Below are 22,534 nucleotides of genomic sequence, written 5' to 3' on the forward strand. Positions count from 1 at the left end.
AATAACAAAGGTGCCTTCCCCAGTAAATAAATGTATACATATTTTTATATAATTATACACACACACACATTTTATATATACTGTCCCTACTATATTGGAAAATTTCTTTCTCATTCTGGTGTTCTTTTCTTTAGGATAGAGCAAAGTAGAACAGCAGCAGTCAGCTTCTTCTGCCCAACCTTTTTGTTTAGTAGGATAAGCTGGTTTCTGCCTAGGTGCTTATGAATTATTCAGAGAGATTTCTTGCGCATCCCTGAGGGAAACATGAGACAAAAGATCAGACAGGAAGACAGCACAAGAAAAGTTTTTTGTTTCACCTTTTCAGCATTTCAAGATATTTGAGCCTACTGACAAATGCTGAAAGGTTAATTTTTCTGAAGAAAGCTGGCAGTCAATCAGTGCAGTTCAGTGAAAATAAAGGCTTATGTTTTTCTGGGTTTCTTTTGCTCCTCCTCCCCTTAATAAATAGTCTGTAAACACCCAATTCTCTTCAGAATAACTGAGAAATGAGCTAATATGAGAGTCCTGAGAGATGAAAAATACTGCGTTTCCAGTCTGGATTCTATGTTTATGACCTTTTCAGTTTGAGATGGCTGTGTGGAAGCTGGAAGAAATCCATTTCATTGGATTGGCCAGTCTTTTCTAAGCATTCTCATAATTTAAAATTTTGCTTTTAAGAATCTTTCTCAATTTCTCTAGAACTTTTTCTGTATTAAGTTATTATTTTAAATATATGCTGAAAGACTTATGCTGCTTAAATACAAACATTGGAGATGAACACTATTAAAAATACTAGTCAGTGTAATTTGATAAAGGGAAAAGTACAGGAATTTGTATTCATCTCATCTTTTGACAATTGCAAAAATATTTTTAGGAGGATGTTTACAGTGTTTACTCTTGTTTGTGAGTCTAGATGAGTACCTGTACATCTCAACACTTTGATTTTGTCTATTCACCTATTTATAATAAAAAGATGTAATCTTACTGGCAGGCAAGCTATAGTAGCAGTGCTGTGGAGGTACTAGACTCTAAAATAACAGCTGAAACTTTAACTTAGGATTCTGAATACAACTATTATAAGATGACCATCAGTTTAGGAATCATAGTTCTGTGGAAAAAGAAATGTGTATTTTATATGATTAATTAGATATTTTAAAATGATTTGATATGGCTTTCTAGTAATGCTTAAAAAGCAAAATAAAATGCTACTGTTTCAGCATGCTGCTTTAAAGCTTATTTTTATTTAATAAGCTTTGTTGAATTTGTTTTGTTGTTTTCTGTTGTTTGGTCTGTCTCTTTTTTTTTTTTTGGCAAATATCAAACATAAGTCACAATAACTTTATTTATAAAATTCAACAAGAAGGAAATAAGATGTAAGGATGACACAAATTCTAACTTGTAACATACATATCCGTCCTGATGTCTTCAAATCAAATACTGGAAATAGCGAAACTTGAAATGAATTTTTATTTATTTTTTTTCTTTTAATTTCAATTTTAGAATGAGTAACATTTGTAGCTCAGTCTAATTTGAAGTTAAAATTTCCCGGTGTTAATGTGGATCTTGATTTGAGATGCTGTGTGTAGCTGCACAGAGAAGAACAATAACAGCTTGTTGCTAATAGGTATGATTTCTCTTTTGTAATCTCTTTTTAAAGATATGTCACTCTGCTAAGAAGGCTGATAATTTAACATCCAAAGATTATTTTAAATTTTGAATCTTTACTGTCTTTCAGTACAACTTTTTTTGACCAAAACTCTGTTTACTACTTACTCCCAAACATAGTCTGCTGAAAAAGCTCCATCATAAAGTGCTAGAAGGATGTTTTAATTGATATAATCTCATTTGCGGAATATAGCAATTTTCCTACAGCATAGTATTCTAATTCTGACTAGATTAATCCTTCTGCAAGATGAGAGTTAAGTGCTGGTTTCTCCATCCCTCCCAACATGCCCCAAAAGAACTGAGCAATCTCAGTTGTCACCTGAAAACATGAATACGCATAGGTTCTTAGAATTGGTCAATGTTTGTCACATAAATAAAGCTGTTTACTAGTTTGTTAAGGATAGTTTGTTGGTTTGTGTGTTTTTGTTTTTTTTTTTAGTTTTATGATTAGCTTGGCCTATTGGCTACTGTCTTTTACGTCCCTTAATAGCATTTCAAAAATTGTTATCAGTGCTTTGCAATTTCAGAAGTTTGACTTAATTCAGGGAATTTCAGGAGTTATTAATCTATAGCCTACATAAAATATCTTGAATTGTTTCTTTAAAAAAAAAAAAAAAAAAAAAAAAAAAGTAAGATTATCTTATAAGAGATCACATTGCCTGTAAAAAATAAAATACTGTCCGTCAATTAGAAACAAGCCTCTAGGAAAAGAGGGAAGTACCTGGAGTAGAAATAAGAATTACTGGAATAAAGAAAAACTGGAGAACTGAGCAACGGTGTGAAAATTGGAGCAGTTAAGAGTGGTGTAAAATGTCTGCTCACCAAGAAAACAGTAATGATAAATGAGAGGGTTTGGTAGGAGAGGTTAACTCCTACTAATATTTGCCTTGTTAGTGAAATGCCTAAAACAGCATCACATGAAATATTGGGTATGTGATCCAAGAATAAAGGAAAATCTATTTAGCTGTATTCCATCCTTGTTCACTCAAACTTCTTGGGAAACTGGACCGATTGTGGTTACATTACATTACATAAAGTGTGAGAGATTCTATCAGAAACCTGACTGCAGAGGGCAGTGTGTTTGTGTTCATGCTCCTATTTCAGTCCCTTCGAAACTGTGTTTCTAGTTCAATCAATTGAATAACAGCAATAAGTTCCTTCAAAGAGAAGTGTTAAAATTCTCTTGAGTTGCTTCTGCATCTGAATTATTCCCAATGCAGTTAATGTTTAGATCCATACGTTCATTCGCTGTATTCTGTTAAACAGTTTTCATTTTTAGATTTACCTTGTTCTCAGTTCCAATTTTCTACCATTTGTCATTAATTGAAATTTTCTCCAAGCCTGGGGTTTTACCATCTTGCTATTGAACTAGATCTAACTCTTGCAAGATGTCAACACTGAAGCAGTAGCATGTCGATACCAATTAGTGTACTTCACAGAGTGTAGCAGCAATGCATTTGAACAAATGCAGCCTCCCTTCTTGTTTTTAGGGGTTGTATAATGAATGTGCTCTGGGAAAACAATGCAAAGTTGCATTCCAAAGATTTGAAATACTTATGTTTGTGTTCTGGGTTTCAAACCACTTTTTATCTAATCCACTGAAATTTGAAATGTTATGTTTAATGATAAAATTGAAAAATGATGTTTCACACTTCTGTTGAATGTCGCATGTACTTGGTTGTCACCTGCCCGATTTTGGCCAGAATGGATTTCTTTGAACAACTTTCTCTATTCTCCCTGCTCTTTATCATCACCTCCAGATTTCTGCATTACTGCTGCCTTCCTGCTTTTGTCATTGTTTTCCTCCCTTGTGAAAAAAGAATAAACAGTCTTTTATCTCCTACAGTCAGAGTGCTGTTGTGGAAAGTCGCCCTTACTGATGACGTCTGAAAAGTCCTGAAACAGGCCATCATTCAGTAATGCCTGAAAAGGCAATGAATATTTCAACTCATTGTCCAGGAAACAAATCTACATATTCTCTCTCAGGCTGAAAAATCCTTAGCTAAATGCAGCTTTTACGTGAAATAGTTTCTCTGGCATCTGAATATCATTATAATCCTAGAAGACTCTAGTATTTTTTTTAATATTAAGTAATTCATTATAATACTTGTCAGTTAATCCTATTAGTAGCTTAGCTTCTAAGAGCATAAAACTGAAACAGAAAGGGTGAAATTACTTGTCCAAAATTACTCAAGCAGAAATAAGTTTTCAAAAATCATTATCTTAAATAATTACATTTTCCACTCCACACTGTTAGATATCTGTTAAAGATTTCTGTAATTATATGTAAGTCAGATCTCTTAAAGCTTCTTTAGACTAACTACATGTACCTTACCTCTCATTTACAAGTATATTGTTATTAATTTCTACCTATATTCATTTTCCAATCCAAAAAATACTTTGCCAGAAAGAAGCCGAGCAGAAGGTATGGATAGTATATGTTTGTGAGTCTGTGTTGACTGAAAGAAAGGAAAAGCTGAGAAGATGGTAGAGATGTGAGTTCAGACCCTATCTGAATGGATCAGGGGAACTCAAGAACAGAAAAACTGAACGCTATCACCCAAATTAACTTTTTTTTTCTTCCCTTCAGTGAGGCAGTATTCTCTAGTATTTATTCTTCCTTTCCTAACAAGGACCTCATTTGGGAAATGTTCACTCAGTCATTTGATTTTCAATGTAAGGCTATTATATTATAAAAATTGTTGGGTTAGACCACATAGACTTGTCCCAAGGACATTATACTGATCCCTGTGGGTGTTTTGTGTTGTAACTGATTACTGTAGAGCCAAATGCTAATGGTAAATCTTAGTGTTCATTTGATTTGCTTTTCAACTGCATCCTTATGCACGTAGTGTTTGAAGAATTAAGAAATAATGGCAATCAGTTGTTAGATTTGTTAGTAAAATACTGTGGGTTTGCCATCCAAAATGTCTGTGCTCATCCTGGGAACTGTTGTCCTGAAAGTGGTGCTTCAAGGCTGATAAAACATACACGTAGGTCTTGATTCATAAAAGACAACAGAACTTTCTTTTCACCTTACCTGGTGTTAACTCCAGATGGTTTACAGCAGCTGTAGCAGGAGTTGGATATTCCAACAAGAAAATACCTCCACACTTAGATGCTTTTCACCATCTGAGAGTGAGCTCTGTAAGGGCTTTTCATCAAGTTCCAACTTGAGAGGTGTCTGTGCTGTCCTCAGCTGACAGCCATTTAAAGAGGAATACTGCACTTGGCTTGAATCAGTTGTTTAGTTTAGACAACCTGAAGATGCAAAGATAATGTAATTTTGTACAGCATGCACTGTTGTACTGAAAGAAACTGGAGTAAGATGGGCCATATAGTATTTATGGAAATCTAGTAGGAATTGGTAAGGGTTAATTAACACTCTGTAAATCTTTAAGTGTTTTTTAGATCTATTTTTAATGAACTTTCCCAAGATTTTTATTTCAAAGGTGGTTTCTTCCTGAATTGAAAAGTGGTTATCTTTCTCTTTTTAGTTTCTCTCCCTCTCTATCCCCCCTGTCTTTCCTTATTTTTCTTACAGTAGAGATTTTTGCCTGGTACACTCAGCTGTAGCTTTTTCTTTTTGTCTGTTTTCATGTTATCTCTGTGGTAGATTTTTCCATGTTTTATCAATTCAGGCACAGCTTACCAGAGGCCGTTTTATCATTTGTATTTGTTCCCATTTTTAACAAACGGAAAAATAATTAGTGGTACACCCTGGCAGGAGTAAGGGATGCTTTGGCTAGAGTAGCTCCTCTTTAGTTGGCAGGTCACGAATCATTCCAGTGTTTTTGTTGCATTGTGTGAAACTGATAAAATTCCACCCATCAGATAACTCATCACAATTTGCTGTTGCAGGAGGTCTGTCTACAGTGTGCAGTATCACTCCAAAGTTGCTTCTCTCCACTTGGTAGATTTTGAGGTTTGTTTTCAATTTTCAGAATACAAGCAGCAGGACGTTGTTGATGTCCAGTGCAATTTACTCTTTCTTCCATGCCTTTTGCTGCATTACTGATAACATAAAAGAGGATGGAGGTAGGGGAAAAGCAATACAGATTTTTACATGTGGAAAAATACTACCGAGCAAGACTAGTGTAATAGAATGAAAATATCAGTAGTCTCTAGTAATTCAGGAGCCCTTATGTCAGTGAGGTGCTAATAGTTGCTCTTGATATTTAAGTTTTTCCTGGTTAAACAAAGAATAAAATGGAAACAAGTGGATGTCTGGAAGAATTTTGAAAATGTGTGCTTTACCCTACTATTCTCTAGTCTGTTACATCCTTTTTCATGTGTACTTGATAGTCCCTTTTTGCACAGACCTCAGAAATACAGTTTTCATTTTTTGTGTATGTAATTACCTTTTGATATGAGAACTGCTTTGCAAAACACTTTCTAAATTAGGTCATTCTGCTGAAGAATGTGCTGGGCTAATTATGATTATTTTGCTTCCCTGGGCATTTTTGTGCTTATTGAATTTATTAAAATACTACTTTATAGCTGGAGCTAAGAACTTGCCCAGCAAGTCAGCTGAATATGAGCCAGCAGTGTGCTCAGGTGGCCAAGAAGGCCAACGGCATCCTGGCTTGTATCAGGAACAGTGTGACCAGCAGGGCTAGGGAGGTGATCGTCCCCCTGTACTCAGCTCTGGTGAGGCCGCACCTCGAGTACTGTGTTCAGTTTTGGGCCCCTCGCTACAAGAAGGACATCGAGGTGCTTGAGTGGGTACAGAGAAGGGCGACGAAGCTGGTGAGGGGCCTGGAGAACAAGTCCTACGAGGAGCAGCTGAGGGAGCTGGGCTTGCTCAGCCTGGAGAAAAGGAGGCTCAGGGGTGACCTTACCGCTCTCTATGGGTACTTCAAGGGAGGCTGTAGCGAGGTGGGGGTTGGCCTGTTCTCCCACGTGCCTGGTGACAGGACGAGGGGGAATGGGCTTAAGTTGAGCCAGGGGAGTTTTAGGTTAGATGTTAGGAAGAACTTCTTCACTGAAAGGGTTGTTAGGCATTGGAACAGGCTGCCCAGGGAAGTGGTGGAGTCACCATCCCTGGAAGTCTTTAAAAGACGTTTAGATGTAGAGCTTAGGGATATGGTTTAGTGGGGACTGTTAGCGTTAGGTCAGAGGTTGGACTCGATGATCTTGAGGTCTCTTCCAACCTAGAAATTCTGTGAAGAAGCTGTGTGGCACCTGGTATGCATCGCTGTCTTCCCTGTAGTCTCGAAGGGCTTTTGCTTCTAGGCAACATCTGGCACCTAATAATCAAATTTCGTATAATTAATACGTCATATTGCCCCCAAAATAAAACCCCCAGAGGATATGGGACAGCGTGGAGACAGCAGCTCTCCTTAACTTTAAAAAGAGAATGAAAAGGATATTATTTTCTTTTTTCCTGAGAAAGGTTGTTGAAGAATTTTTTAGGTAAGAACTCATCAACTACAGGCAAACATTTGAAACATGAAGTCATTTACCCGTGTTCTTTTCTTTTTTAATGTGCCATGTAACTTTGAATACTAGTGAAGTACAATTAAATGCTACCACAAACAGCAACCAGAATGAGACAAAACACTTGAGGTGTATTTTCAAATACCAAGCATAGTTGGTAAATGCGTATGAGGAGCTTGCAGCGCTGAAGCCAAGTACCTGGGACCTAGCTCTTTAGCCAAGTCTCTTACAGTAAAGTATTACTGTCAAGTTGCACAGGAGTTACCAGTGCGTGCATTCGGCTATAAATCTTCTGCAGTTCTCAGGTGCGTTTCCAGTGGGCGGATGAAATTATCTTTTGCTTTTTGTTTTACATCCGTCTCAGAGTCTTGGCTTGTTTTGCAATAAGCCATAGTCAAGACAAACTTCACATAAGTCCAGAAGTTACCCAATCAATTATAATTGATTAAAAAAATAATCAATTATTAATTAATCAATTATTAATCAATTAAAAAAAAATCATTTTGTTCTGACTGGGAGCTAAAACTACATGTTTGTAAAAATGGTGCTTTATTTCATCCTCATCAAGCAGAAACTGGCCTACCTCAGTAAAAATAAAAATGAAAAAAATAGAGATCTGGAAGCAACTGTCCCTCAACCTTTATTTATTTATTTATTTATTGCCAGGGTTATGTCAAGCAGCTGCATTGCACAGATAAGTTGTCTACACTGGTAGAGTTTTCTCTGCAAATCCTCAGTCTGGAACAGTCTTTTTATCTCTTTATCTCTCCAAGTCATCTCATTTTAAATTTTATTTGAAGACCTTTTCCATTTACTGAAGCTCTATTTTCCTGCTAGTCAGTGCTGTATTTAGCAGTTCTTCTCCTGCTCATGCTTATACAGTTTAAAGATGAGGTGAACCTTGCACTTTGGAGTCATTCAACCAACTTAGGTATGAAAATGATAATACAACTTCTCATAATTAGTTTTCTTTAAACATAGACTGCATTTTCTATTAGCCTCCTGGTTTTAGGTTCAGTTAAATAATAGGCATTTAAATGTAGTGCCAGGCTATTTTTTTGTTGTTGTTAGGATATTTTTACCACAAGTGATCAAACTAATAGGAGAAAACAATTATTTCATTGAGTTTTAACTCCATGGGAAAATCTGAAGCATATTTCATCTGACTCTGAAAACTGTATTTCTTTCTAACATTTGATTGTTATTTTTCCATTATTCTTCATACTAGAGTATATGTTTTGGACGAGAAGTAACAAACAGTATGAAGAAAGTTAGGAGCAGCTACTGCTCATCAGAAAGCTGCCAACTCCTGATTTCTCAGTAGGGCATAGGAAACATACTGGTCACCTTAGGTACTGTCGCAGTCTCTTTTCTCTCTAAAATAACACCAGTGTTTTCTCTGAATAAAAGTGACTGCTGTCTTCTCTTACTAAATTTAGGAAATGGATGACTGGTCTTTTAAGAAACAAGTGCGCCCAGAGTGATGGACTGCAGGAGCTCCTTACTGAAAGCCACTGGATAACCTGCTCCTGTGCTTTAACTTCGTTGCAACCAAATTTCATCAGCACTCTTGATATGTATGTGCTAAGACCATAAATTAAACTAAGATAGGGCTTGAGCCCAAACCTTGAAGTCTACTCATCCATCTCCAGTAGCAAGCTGGTTCTTAACTCATTCTTATATTCCATACCACTTCTAGTTTGGCTCCTTTTCCAGTACCCTGCTATATTGAAACTTTCATGGAATCATAGAAGATCCTGAGTTGGAAGGATATTGGAAGGATCCACAAGGATCATCAAGTCCAACTGCTGGCTCCACCCAGAACCACCCAAAAAATCAGACCATGTGTCTGAGGGCATTGTCCAAATGCTTCTTGAACTCCAGCAGGCTTAGTACTGTGACCATTGCCCTAGGGAGCCTCTCCCAGTGTCTGACCACCCCCTCCACAAAAAACCTTTTCCTGACATCCAGCCTGAACTTCCTGTGAATTTACTGAAATCAGACAATTAGTTCCACAACATTTATTTTGCCTGCAATTCCTCTAGGTAATCAAATACTCTATCAGGCTAGCTTAGTGTCTCACCAGTAATAAACACATACTGTGCTTTATTTCACTTCTCCCTGTTACTGCACTGCTGACCTTTCCTTCTTTAACATTTGTTCTAAGGTGTTGCATATAATTTAAGAAAACCTAAACAATCATTTTCTTTCTGATGTACAAATATATATTACTTTTTTGTAGTAAAAATGGCTCCACTATTAATTTGCTGGCCATTTTTAAAATTTATTTTGTATATCTTTTCTGTCCTTTTCCAGGATGGAGATAATCTAGTTCTCACACTTTGATTATCTGGATCTCTTTCACTTTTTTTTTTTTTTGGTTCTATGCTGGCTTTGAAAAAGAATTCCTTTCCTTCTATTGCAAAAGTCCGGATGCCTTTTTTTATACGGTTTTCTGCAGAGCATAAAGTATCTTTTCATGCTGTTGCTATGACGTGATGCGACATTAATGTCAACGCTAAAGATGCAAGCTGATATCTTGGTAAACTGGCACTGGTGCTGTACGTTTGGTGTTGTGAAACAGTGGTCTGAGGTTCAGTTTGTGTTGGCTTAATTGGTTAGCGACTGAAAAGTCAGGTCAACATTGCAGGCATCTATTTGAAGGCATATTAATCTGACCATGTTGAACCTGGATGCTGGGTAAACATGTATGAGAGGCTCTGTCGTGCAGTTCATTTGCCTGAACTAGTTATCTATGTGCAATAGCACAAGGATCAATGCTGTCTAAAACCTAGACCCTTTCAAGTTCTCTGCCATCTGCACGTAAACATATGCGCTGTGCTTTTGATCCAAGTTCACCACACAAAACACAGAGCAGATTTAGAGCTTTTAATGCCTTTAATGTCACTTATGTCATGGTAAGCTGCATGGCTGAACTGATATGAGTGGGAAAATATATCATGAGTGGGACAAAGTTGTTTTGGGCTTTTATCATTGCTTTTTCAATCAGCAGTGAAATGTTGATCTGCACCTTTTTTTTTTTTTTTTCGATAGTATAGAATCACAGAATGGTTTGGGTTGGAAGGGACCATAAAGACCACCCAGTTCCAGTCCCCCTCCCATGGGCAGGGACACCTCCCACCATACCAGGTTGCCCAAAGCCCCATCCAGCCTGGCCGTGAACACCTCCAGGGATGGGGCATCCACAGCTTCTCTGGGCAACCTGTGCCAATGCCTCACCACCCTCTGAGTAAAGAGTTTCCTCCTAACATCTAACCTAAACCTACCCTCTCTTAGTTTAAAGCCATTACTCCTTGTCCTATCACTGTATTCCCTGACAAGGAGCCCTTCTGCAGATTTCCTGTAGGCTCCATTTGGTACTAGATAGTCACTGTATTAATGTGCATGGATGTTATAGAGGGCAAAAAGACAGGAGCTTTTTAGTTAATCAGAAACATACAAAACTAGTCTGTAAGCTCCAAGTGCCTCCTTTGCACTTTCCATCAGCTAAAATCTTGTCTCCTACACTATATACTTCTACATTGTTGTGCCAATAGCTGATTGAAATCTTCAATGGAATATTTGGTATTTGGTCTCATAGTTGCATTTCTAGTTTCAGCTCTCTGTATTTTTAAGCATGGATATTTAAGCATCTGAGCAAGTTTAGAGAAGTGAAAATGTACCTGGCCACACTGAACAACTGCAGATGGTATGGCAACTAAGACACTTGGCATGGCAGATTGACTATTACTGTAATAGAAGACTTACTGAAATCACTTCAGATTTAAAAAGTTAGTAAAAGTCTAGATATTTTTAAATGGTTACAGTATTTGTTTTCATAAGAGCTTAGAGTGGTTAATACCCTGTTTCCGACTATTTTGCTCTGAAGTACGTATAATTTATTCTTAGTCAAAAACAAGCTCTACTGTTAATCAGTGAAAATGATCTTTTGGTAGTTACTGCCTTCAGATGTAGTTTAAGCGAAGGGATGTGTGGCAGCTCCTTGATAGCCATTTCAGCTCGTGCCAGTTCAAATGAGACCTTTGTCTCAAATTCATTGCAGAACTTTTAATACTCTTAAATAATGAATCGGTCCATTTACCTACATCTCCCTTTCCCCCAGCTATCCTCTTTTCTGGAAGATTTTGTCAATGTTATCTCAGATTTGCTCGGTGAATGTGATATTTTCCAAATCATTGCAGCTGAGATAGTTGATGAAGGAAATGGCTGTCTGGATAGCAATCTGTTTCAGAATTATCTGTAGCATCAGTACCTCGATAAATATTTGATCTGGTTTTGAGAGCTCAGTTAAACTCAGCACACTTGTTATAGTGGAGGCAATAAACTCAAACTACTTCCGTAGATCTTTGGTTTTTATCTTACATTATATTTTGGTGGAAAGTTGAAGAAAAGCTAACTTAAAACCAGCAGTAAACGTGAAGTCTGTGTTTCTAGGGATCTGAAGGAAAAAGAAGTGCTGCTTTCATTCTAATGGGTTGTTAGTTTTCCCCAGATGTTCTGTGCAGGTCTGTGCTTTGATGCACTCCCCTGTCTTACAAATTGGACTCCTTCCTAGGTTTGAGCAAAGTAGACCTAAGTCTCTTTCTATGACCTTTGGGGAAACTTGGAGGATATTATAGCCTCTAACGTGAACTGGTGAGCATGTCTATAACTCTGCTTAGTTGCTCATGAGCAGGATTCAAAGAACTAATATTATAAATCTCCTTTTGGGGTTATGTTATTAGTGTGTTCATGTATTTACCATTATAAGCAACATGCATAATTTTGAGTAAAACTTCTCAGGACAGCTTTTCCCTACATAGTGGTAATACCCTACCTTAGTTTTGTAAGACATGGCGATCCGTAACTCTGTGCTTCCCCTCTGTGATTAGTGGGAGGTAAGCTAGAGATGGCAGTTTAATACCTTGACAATTCCTAAGTTTGTCAAAATGGTTGTAAATATTAATTGTTTTCCAGATGCTGAGGTTGAATGTAGTCTTATAGTCTGTATTGTTTTAAAATGCACTTACTGGTGTCTCAGGAAACTAAAAAAAGCTTTGTACAAAACAGTATATTACAGCTGCGCTCTGCCAACCTGCAATCTAAGTGTGTAGTTTATATGTATCTAAGATGTAGACACTTGATTCTTCCAATAATTTTTCTAAATACCTTGAATTATTACTGTATAATATAAAGAAAAATCTCAACAGTTTTAAATGCTTCTCTATTACCCCAGGAACTAAACTTCATAAAAGGCCATTAATGGTTTTTATGGATATATCTGAAGGTAACGTTTCAGATCAGGTCTTCTCCAGGTAGTATTTCGCTGATCACCTCCTAATCACTGGTGCTGGTAAAAGATCTGTTGAAGCTCAGTGCAGCCTCAGCCACTGATACGCTGTTTAAATCACACACATTGAACTTGCTATTTAAGACTGATATGCTAAGGAAGTCACGGTTACCAAGTCATTGTTGTTTGTATGTGTTTTTCAGCTTTTCCTTCATAACTTCCAAGTTCTTCTGCCAATTTCATCTGGACAGAAGACTAAATCATCTTTAATAATAATAATAAAATTTGGGATACCACAAGTTATATGAAAATAGAGGCAAAATGAAAGACTACCAGGGCTGCTATGTGTTTTCAAGTATTTTATAACTATCAGGAAGTATGCATGAGACTTAGCATTTCTAAATTTTCTGCTGTAGGAACATAAGGCAGTCATTAGAAAATCAAACAAGGCTTTGTTATGGTCAGTGATCATGGATCTAGCTGCTAAAATTTAAAAAATTATTCAAGAGAATAACATAATGTATTCTCTTATATTAGTTTGCCTAGCTGTATGACTGCAGCATAACATATTTACACAAAATAGTGCATTGTGAGTGTTTCAAAGAAGTATAATGCAGGACCTTATCAGTAAAGGACTATGGGAAGTGGGGAAAAAAAGGTCAGATTCAGTGTGTGTTCTGTAGAATACACAATGTGGAAATAGATTCAGAGCTCTAAATCTACACAGACCAAAATTGTGTTAGGTAGTGCTTTGGGAAAAATATTTGCCTACTGGCCAGGTAAAGCTGACCTACAAAAAGAGCAGACTGCTTTTGCTTTGGTTTCTGAATTAAAATTCCTCTGCTAGAAAGAGGGTTTTGGTACCTTTAAATAAGTTACTGGAAACAAAGATGTGGTTTTAAAAGTATATTTTCTCTCTTGAAAACAAAGCCCTTTGTTTTCTAAATGGGAGGGGGCAAGTAATATCTTAAAGCAGATGTTGCCAAGTGGTAACAAATGTTCAAAGAAGAGCAAGCAAACCCCTATCAAAACCCATTTCAATTTCCAACTTTTTTTGTGGTCTGTGTTACAGTTCATCCTGACAGCTGACAATAGCTTCTTTGGGATTCTGTCTGGATTTTAATTTATGACTGTTTGAAAAGTCATAGCCATAATGGCATAGGAGCAGATGGCATTATGAGGGTCACAGACCCGAAGATTTACCGGAGGGCTATGAAATGCTATGACACTACTGCAGTCTGTGATGATGCTTTGTCATGTTAATTGGACGCCTAGCCAGAAGTTGGGAGGTTACAGTTGCCAGAAATATCTGTTCTTGATGTCAAGTCTAAAACAGTCTGAAATGCTGTCAGATCTATTAAAATAATTGATGCATCAAACGTAATTTCCTTTAAAATTGTGATATGATAGCATGAACAGCTGGTGATCCCTGTTGAAAACAAATGATGTAGCTTTAGCCTGGGCATCCAAAGTCATCTTGCTGCCTTCAGAATTATACCCTAAGCTTCAGAAAATCATAGGAAGTTTTGTTAGTAGGTGCAGTCTTCCTGCAGCGTGCATTGCATTTGATTTAATATAACACTTGTATCTGAATATTTTTGCCTAAGGTAGGATCCATGAATGTTTAACCAGTAGCTGGTAGGAAATGTTTGTATCTCCCCACACTCAGTGGTTGCCTTAATCTCCCGCATTCCCACCTGCCCACCAAGCCCACGCTGCTGCTGTAGCTCTTAGCCTCAAAGTGGAAGCTGCCACTCGGAATTTCAGCTCAGCGCTCGGTGAGCATTAACTTCCCAGTTTGCTTGTTCGGATCGAATCATAGCCTTGTGTGGGAGTGCCTTTCTGTCATTCTTGTGTTCTCCCTGCCAACTGTGCTCCAGTGAACTAGAAAAGTGGCTCAAATGGATGAGATTCTGACACTCTTGGAAGCAGGATTCAAATCTATTTCAGCTCCTTGTCAGCTGGCAATAGTAAACCAAAGGAAAGGACTGAGGGAGAAACAGCATTTAGTTTTTTTCTCTGCAGATTCCAACCTTGTGCACTGACTGTACAGTTCAGAAAATGGATTTCGAGCTGTGAACTGACTGCAGCATGTGATTTGACGTGCTGTGTCCGTCAGTGCAGTGATGGAAAACCATTTATAAAGAGTCCAGAGCCACATCAAACTCATTTTCCCCTCAGTCTTTAACAGGAATGTGATATTTGTCAGAGGTAAAATTAGTAGCGGAAATGTGTTGACAGTATGTATAGAAAGGTTGGAAGCACTTACTGGTGGAGGAGAATTCAGGAAGATCTTACAGAGGCAGTGACATTGCTAGTCCAGTAAGAGCTAATGAAGCCTAAATTATCAAAATGTAGGATAGTCGATGTACTTCCCACCTGTACTTGGGAAGAGCAGTTAAAGGGCCTCAGTTCAATCACAGGTGAGACCTGGAGACCTTCAGGCCTTGAATAACAGAAACAGGTCGCTCACAAATATAGATACAACAGCAAGACTGAACATGGGAGTGCTTGTGGAGCTGGGGGTTTTTAGCTGATATGAGCTACATCTCCACCACTCAGGAGCTGGCCAAACCCACCACAGGACATCATGTTGTGAGTTGTCAACCACAAGGTCTGTATGCCTACAGATTTACCCTTCCATTATGGCTGGTGATGTTCATAGAATAGAATATGCTCCACAGGTTCCCTCACATCCCTAAAACATGCAGTAAACATGAAAAATGCCCAGTAAAAACATCTGAGACTGGAGACAGGAGAGCAAAATGAATGACCTAGGAAGGCCTTTCAGACCTGGTATTAAATTGAAAATATTTTGTTAGCAAGTTCTAAGTAAAAAATGAACAATGATCCTCAAAAAGGTAGTTGTGAGCAAACCTGATAGGTTTATATGGACTTGAAAGATTAAAGGTGAGTCATATTAAGCTCTTTATCTGTTTGCTTTCAGATCAGTATTAGAAAAATCTGATTTGTTGAAATATGTTAACATTATTTTTAACTCTTTTTTGATTTGTTTACTTTTACTGTGTTTTTGTTTTGTTTTGTTTTGTTTTTTTCCCCCAAAATAGTGCTCTTTTGATGTTTTTTAGAGGGGAACCCCAAAGGCTTTTTCCTAGTTTTCAGAAGATGATGTCTTTCAGTATATTCAACTTTTTGAGGTTTTATGAAAGGCCAGTATAAAAACAAGTATATTATTTTGTTTTTTCTTAGTGTTAAAGGCCTTTTGTTAGCCAGTGATTACAGTTTGGCTCTTCTGATCCCTGCCCGATGGTGCACAGATGGGAGGGCGTATGGTTTCATCCATACTGAAAAAATCCTTCCCTTTAAAGACAGATCTGCCGGTGGTTGTCCTGACAGGCTAACAGTGTTGTGGTGTTCCTGCAACTTCGGTGTTTTGTTTAAGATCCAGGGATGAGAAAAGAGGTGCGTGCCCTCTTGTGCCAGGAGCTTTTTTGTGAAGCACCATGTGGATGCCCCTTCCCATGGCAGTGCCCTGGACATGAGGAGCAGATGGCAGCTCCCGTCTGCTTTGGGGGGGAAATGGTGTGTTCCCTGGGGGTGTTGCTGTAGCCCTCATAGTCTCTCTTACTAGACCAAAGTACAAAATGGTTCCCAGTGACTGTCAGCTTTGTGAAGAGCTCTGCTTTATTAAAATTAACCTCTTGTTCCTAGCTATGATTATAATGTCAGCCTAGTATGTGCTGCTGTGGTGTCATAGTACTTTCGCAACAGTGACATTAGCCATAGACTTCGTTATAACATACGTATGTACAGAATGCTATGTGCAAAGCTCTCTTTGGGTAAGGGCAAAATGAAGAAAAATGTAAATAATGTGTTTTAACCTTTGCATTTCTATTTTATTTTACTAATAAAAGGGCTGGTCATCTTTTACACCACAGTTCTGACTCTGAATATTTAATACAGTACTTGCCAGAATATTTGAGAGAAATACACATGCATAAATGAAAAACAAACAAACAAACAAACTTCAGAAGAGTATCACTAATTCTGATGTCCTTCCATTGTCTCAAAAGTTCAGACAAGTGCTGGTTGTAGAGTTGAGTATGTACAACAGGAATGGGCTACAAATACTAGCCTTAAAAATAGTGACAATTTAGCCAATCGTTTCCAGTGTACTTGGTAATATTCTGACAGTTCTATTAGTTATAATTTTTAACCACAGAACCTAGTATTGGATTTGCAACTGTTTGCTTTTTGATACACGAGTTATTCCCTTGACTTTAGATTGATTTTTGTTTTTTTTTTTTTAATTAGAATATTTATACAATTTTTCTAATTACTGTCTCCAGAAGCCACATACCACCTGTATGTTTACTGTGGTTTTATAGAGGACTTTTCATTAACGAAGAAAAGCAATACAGCTTCTAAAATGTCATTGCTTGATATTCTTTCTTCTTTAATGAGATCAATGGTTGACCAATGTGAAGAAATTCATGTCCATCTGTCCTCTCTTACTCTATCTTACTGATAATTTTACATGGAGAGCAAGCTTTCAAAACTTAGTGATGTCAGAAGTAGAAAAAATCTAAGCAGTGGAAAAAGGACACTGAAGCATCCCCAGTTTTTGTGAAATATCAAGTTTTTGCTCAAATCCTTGAACATTGACTCAGTGAGCTGACTCTGAGGCTCCTCATTTCAAGTGTCTTTGTCTAAGGTTTTCTTCTAGCCTGTTCTGCATGTGTCATTTTTGGAAGGTTTTTTTTTTTTTTTTTTTTTTTTTTTTTGTCTTTTGGCAATTGAAAACATTTTTGTTAGTCCTGTGGCTTGAGTAACAAAACTTTCTCTATTTTTCACCCTTTCACTCAAAACTTGGGAAATTAATATTATCAGTAACAAGTAGCACCTAGAACTCTCTGTAGGTAACATGGTGATGCAGTAAGTAAGCCTAGCCTTGCTTTTGAAACCAGGCAATGTCAAAGTAGAACCACAGAGCCTACTGATAAAATGTTAGGATTTCAGTAGGGAACATACCGTAATGAGGTCATGCAGTTGTATCTATAAAATGTCTAGAGGGTGAAAAGGGTGAGCATATAAATGACATCCAAGAATACACTGAGCTAGAGAAATCACCGTGGATGGGTCCATTTCATAAACAGCCTGTCTGTAGCTGTGCTACCTGTGGGTTGGGCTGTTGGCAGCAGTGTGCTCCTGACAGGCCCAGTGTGAATGAATGCTTTCCCTGTGCTGCTTCCATGCGCTGTTGGTGACATCCTGAGGGTCCCATGCAGGTCACCGTTATCCTTAACACAGGTGGGGTTCAGAGCTGTAGAGGCTGTTTTCATTGCAGGAGTGTATGTGAAGGGTACCATGCACCTGGGAAATCCTCTTTTCTCGAGTGTGAGGAAGGTGAGGAGACGCGGGGTGGCTTTGGGTGCTGGGAGGAAGAAGAGGGGATGTGCAGTGCCTCCAGGCCTCGGCATGGAGGGAGCTGGGGAGACAACAATGTGCGTGAGCTTCGTGCTGCCTCCTCATATCACAGCTGGCAGGAAACATAAACCATTGGCACCAGAAGGCAAGCACTGCAGATTCAGAACAGGCCACAGTCTACGGACCAAGGCTGGACTCAACTTTCTCCTGGTTAGCAGTGGTGGTACAGTACTGGCCTGAGCCACAGCGATCTGGTGGCTGAAGGGAGAGACGTTGCATTTTTGCTGTGTGTGTAGATATAGCATATGTAATATGAAATTTTCAGATGGAGATAGAATCATAGTCATTCACCCTGGAAAAGGCCTCTAAGATCATCTGGTCCAACCTTTGACCTAGTGCTGAATCCACCACTCAACCGTGCTACCAAGTTCTCCACCCACGCATTTCTTGAAGACCTCCAGGGACGGTGACTCAACCACTGCCCTGGGCAGCCTGTTTCAGTGCTGCACAACCCTTCCAGCAAAGAAATTTCTCCTAATGTCCAACCCAAAATAAACCAAGATAAAGCATTGGCTAAGTTCTGAAGCTACTAGCTTTTTCAGTCTCAGTTGGGTGTCTTGCTTGCTTGCAGTGCACCTGCCATTGTCAAATGAGTGCTTACGATACACTGTGGTAGGGATGCTGTATTTTTATAAGCTGATTAAGATGTTCAAATAAGTCATAAATCAAAACTACAGTAGACCATTGCAAGATTGTGTTGTTTTAACATGAAAAAATGTCCCTTGAGAGCTTCTATCTTAGTATAAGACTGATCGGCAACATAAAACCCCAAAAAACCCCTTTCCATTTTGGAACTCTGTGTTACCGGCTGTGAACAGTAACGAACAAAAAGGCAAACACGCTCCTGCTAGAAGGGGTCAGGCGTTTTCACGGGGGTTATAAATACACATATGCACCACCAACCACGCATGTTCATTATTTCACGCTGGCAATGTAAAGTTCAATGAGTAACAAAGCCAAAGTTGTTGTTTCAAAAATCTGTTGCTAAGCAGTCGGTTTTCTCCTAGCAACAAGTGTGCTGCAGCAGGGGAGGCAATTGGATACCGCAGGGGGTATGCTGGGGCTGGGCGAAGGGGAGAGAGCAGCAGCCTGGGGCTGGGAGCTTCCTGCAGCAGTGCCACGAAACACCCAGCTGTGTTTCTCCCAGTGCTGGTGATTGAGCAAGGCAAGCGAGGGCAGCAGGAAGGGACATGTAAGCAACTTGTTCCTCAGTCACTTTGGTTTAGCGAGGGATCAGCTGTATTACTACCTGTCCTCATGTTAAAAACAAGTAAATCTATACAGAGCTGCAAGAAAGCTCTGTTTCATGTGTATTTGAAAAAAAATAAAAATCAAATGCTTAATTCTTCAAAATAATTTTATTCCTCATCTCATTTTAATGAGTTTTGAATTCTGCATATTGGAAACAAATGACTTGTATGTTACATAATTCTTTTGGATTGAAAAAGACAATGCATTTAATTTGGAGAAAATTATTTTTACTTGTAAGTGTTAGTAGTCAATCCAGTTGTTTTTAAGCCTTATAATATGGACACCCTTCAAAATCCCTGCATGAGAACACATCCATCTCTGTCACAGCAGATGCAGAGCTACATTTATTTCTGATGGAATGGCTCATTTCAAACTGAGGCATAGTGTCAGAGTTTTTTCTGTGCTTGCAGAAAATAGCTCCTCACAATGACCAAACAGGTAACACGTATACTCCTTCCAAAGAAGGAACTGATACTTGATTTCTTCTGTGAAGTCATATTTCCATTACTTGGATGTGTTTCAGTACAAATTTATCAGCTAAAAGGAAAATAGGAGAGTGTATTCTACAGATAATGTGCTATTTCAGTCTATGTAAGTGTAAAGCACATGGAATCAAAAAGATGCATGGAATCAAAAATGAAACATCTATATTGATCATGGAATCCATTTACATGTGTATTTTTATCACAGAAGAAGGGAAATATCACCTACAGAATTTTACTTATTTGTCCACATAAAAAAAACTCTTGGTTTTCTCTCACCAATACTTCTGTTTCATTATTATAGTACAACACTGTCAAGTCGCTGGTTAAGCTTTAAATATGATAGATTTGTTTGAAAATAGCAGCCACCTTAACACATGCAAAATAGGCTGAAAAAGTAGCGTGTAACAAGGGGCAGTTTTGTGATGCTAAAATTACAGTGCATATGGATTTGGTGTGCATGCATTGCATATTAAGCTTTGCAAGTCATAGTCATAATTCTTCATTTTCAAAATTTTAAAAAACATTGCATGCTTTTATTGTGACTTTTTGCATACCACTGTGGAAAGTTGATTCTCTCTTAGACTGGGGCTTGTTATGAAAAATAGTGAATGGTGAAACTTACTGGGAATATGGTAAATTCTCTGTCTTTTGTAGATTTTTTTTTTTAAATTATTATTTTCAACATCTGTATAGCTTTGTATCTGATCGTACATTGGCAGCTTTTAGCTTGTTGGGCTTCTACAGGTCATCAGTGAATTGGGCAAGTGGCATGTCACTGTTCTGCTGCTCACTCTGCTCTTCTTACTAGAAGCAAAATCGGTCCACTTTGGTTTTTATATTCTCATAAGGTTTTGTTATAGCTGTTGTTTTTGCGAAGAGAAACTTTTAGCTCTGAGAGGTATTTTTAGCTAAACAAGGTCCAAATTTAGAAGCTCTTCAGAGAAGTCCTGTAATAGATGTACCTAGAAAAAAATACAGTATGAAAATCTTATCTGGTAGAACTCAAATCTCCATGTCTGAAGTCTTTTGCAGCCCAACAGGCTGCAAAATCACCAACGTGTTGGTTGTTTCTGATGGTTTTTTGTGTGTTAGGCTGGCAACATTTCTTCTCTCGATACTCTTGTTTTCATCCACTTATCATTTCTTTCTCTGCAGTTAGGAGACTTCAGTGCCGAGAGTTCAGCATTCTCTCTCAAGAAGGCAAATGGACATATGGTCAATGTTCCTGTTGTAATTTTTCTGCTTTGAAGTAAATTTCTTGACTTTTGAGAACATCAGCCACCTATAGTCTATGTTTTTCTCAGAGACAATGAAGTTGTTCCTCTTGATCTCAAATGAGATCTCAAAGGAAGAAACCTCAAGTGGTGCTACTATTGGGATTGCCAACTGTTTATTTTCCAGGGGTAGTGGAGAAGTAGTAAGATGATTAAACCTTAAGAAAACCTCCAGCTCTCTTAAGCAGAATTTTTTGTCACATGGAGGAAATCACAGTGATCTTTATATTGTTACTTTTTTTTTTCTTTAACTTCTTTTGTGTGTCGTTATTTCAGATTGTATGTTTGGCACTTTATGATAAACCTCTGGCTTGCTGAGGCATATGATGGGTGACAATTATAGCTTTTATTTTTAAAAAGTTAGTTCTGTGGGGAAAAAAAATGAATGTCACAGATTTTCATTTGCCTAAAAGCAAATTAAAAAGCAGTGACTTTATTAGACTCATCTAACTGGCTAGTTCTAATCAGAAATTAGTTATTTTAGTGGTTTTTCCATTTCTGCTCTGTTTATTTTTCTAGATGAGTGTTTTCCATTGACTGTTTGGTTAATCATGATGACAGGTTTATTTGCAGAGAGAGAAAGCCCATTTGCAGCAAGGAAGGCTCCCTTGCAGTGACTACACTACACGTTTATTTAAGCTTATTATTGGTTTGTACAATTGCTTATTGTATCACGTTGTTCAGATTATGAGTGATATTTTATTAATTAATAATGGCACACTTGCTAATTGGAGATTTTACTTGGAGACTGTGTCAAGCTGCATTTGGAAATTAGAATTCATTTGAATGTTTTTCTTTTTAAAAACATTTAGTTGATGAAAATAACTTTGCCACTTAGAAAATGCAAGAGGAAAAAGAACTATATAAAAATATAATATTTTCATGTCTGGTTTATTAAAGCATGTATTTAATTTAGTTACTGGTTTTATTGTGCTATCAGCATAGCCCAAATTTTAAAGGTATCTTGCTTATCTAGGATCCAGATTGATACGTACTGGCATACTGAAAGTTAACTAGATGGACTGAAGCTTTAGGTTCTGTTGAGGTGAATGCTAATTAAATAACTTGTCCTACGTGCATTTAAAAATTTCATTGTGCATCTTTCTGTGTCCAAAAGACTGTGAATGATCCTTTAAAAAAAGGGGCAAGACTTATGGATTTGACAAGTAGAATCCATTAATTTTGTCATCTTAGTTTTCTTTCAGAAAGAAGCTGGATTTTGCCATAATTTTGCTTTTTAATCTTTGTTTTCATTAATTGGACATTTCTCTGCACCTGCTTCTTCAGTGTAACCCAAGGAATTAAGAGGCAGTTCTTCCTAGGACAAAAGCATCAAGTAATAATGTTGCACAAGCATGACAATATTATCACTCGCTTTCTGCTAATGATTATCAGGAATGTGGGTATTCAGTTGGTGGAGAACCTGGTACTGAACAGGAGTCGTGGAGGCTCCCTGCCTTATCCTCATAGCCATCAGAGCGTGCAAGCCCTTCCTGTAGGACCCAGTCTGTGCCCTGCTGCTGCAAACAGAAGGCTGTTCCAAAAACTCCCTGCTCCAATTGCCAGGAATGCTTTTACCTTTTTTTGGTAAACTTACTCACAGCCAATTTATATACATTTATTCTTGTGCCAACATTATTCTCTAACTAAAATAGTTTTTCTCTACTGTTCTCTATACTGTT

The 22,534-nt window shown here is 37.8% G+C and overlaps 1 protein-coding gene across 5 annotated transcripts in view; it reads left to right on the top strand.

Annotated features, from left to right (window-relative positions):
• Positions 1-22,534, top strand: part of TTC7B (tetratricopeptide repeat domain 7B) — a 135,972-nt gene that overhangs the window by 107,673 nt on the left and 5,765 nt on the right. The gene's annotated exons all lie outside the window — the stretch shown is intronic.

This window comes from Aythya marila, assembly GCF_965140915.1.
Source record: "Aythya marila genome assembly, chromosome: 5".
Classification (NCBI taxonomy): Eukaryota; Metazoa; Chordata; class Aves; order Anseriformes; family Anatidae; genus Aythya; species Aythya marila.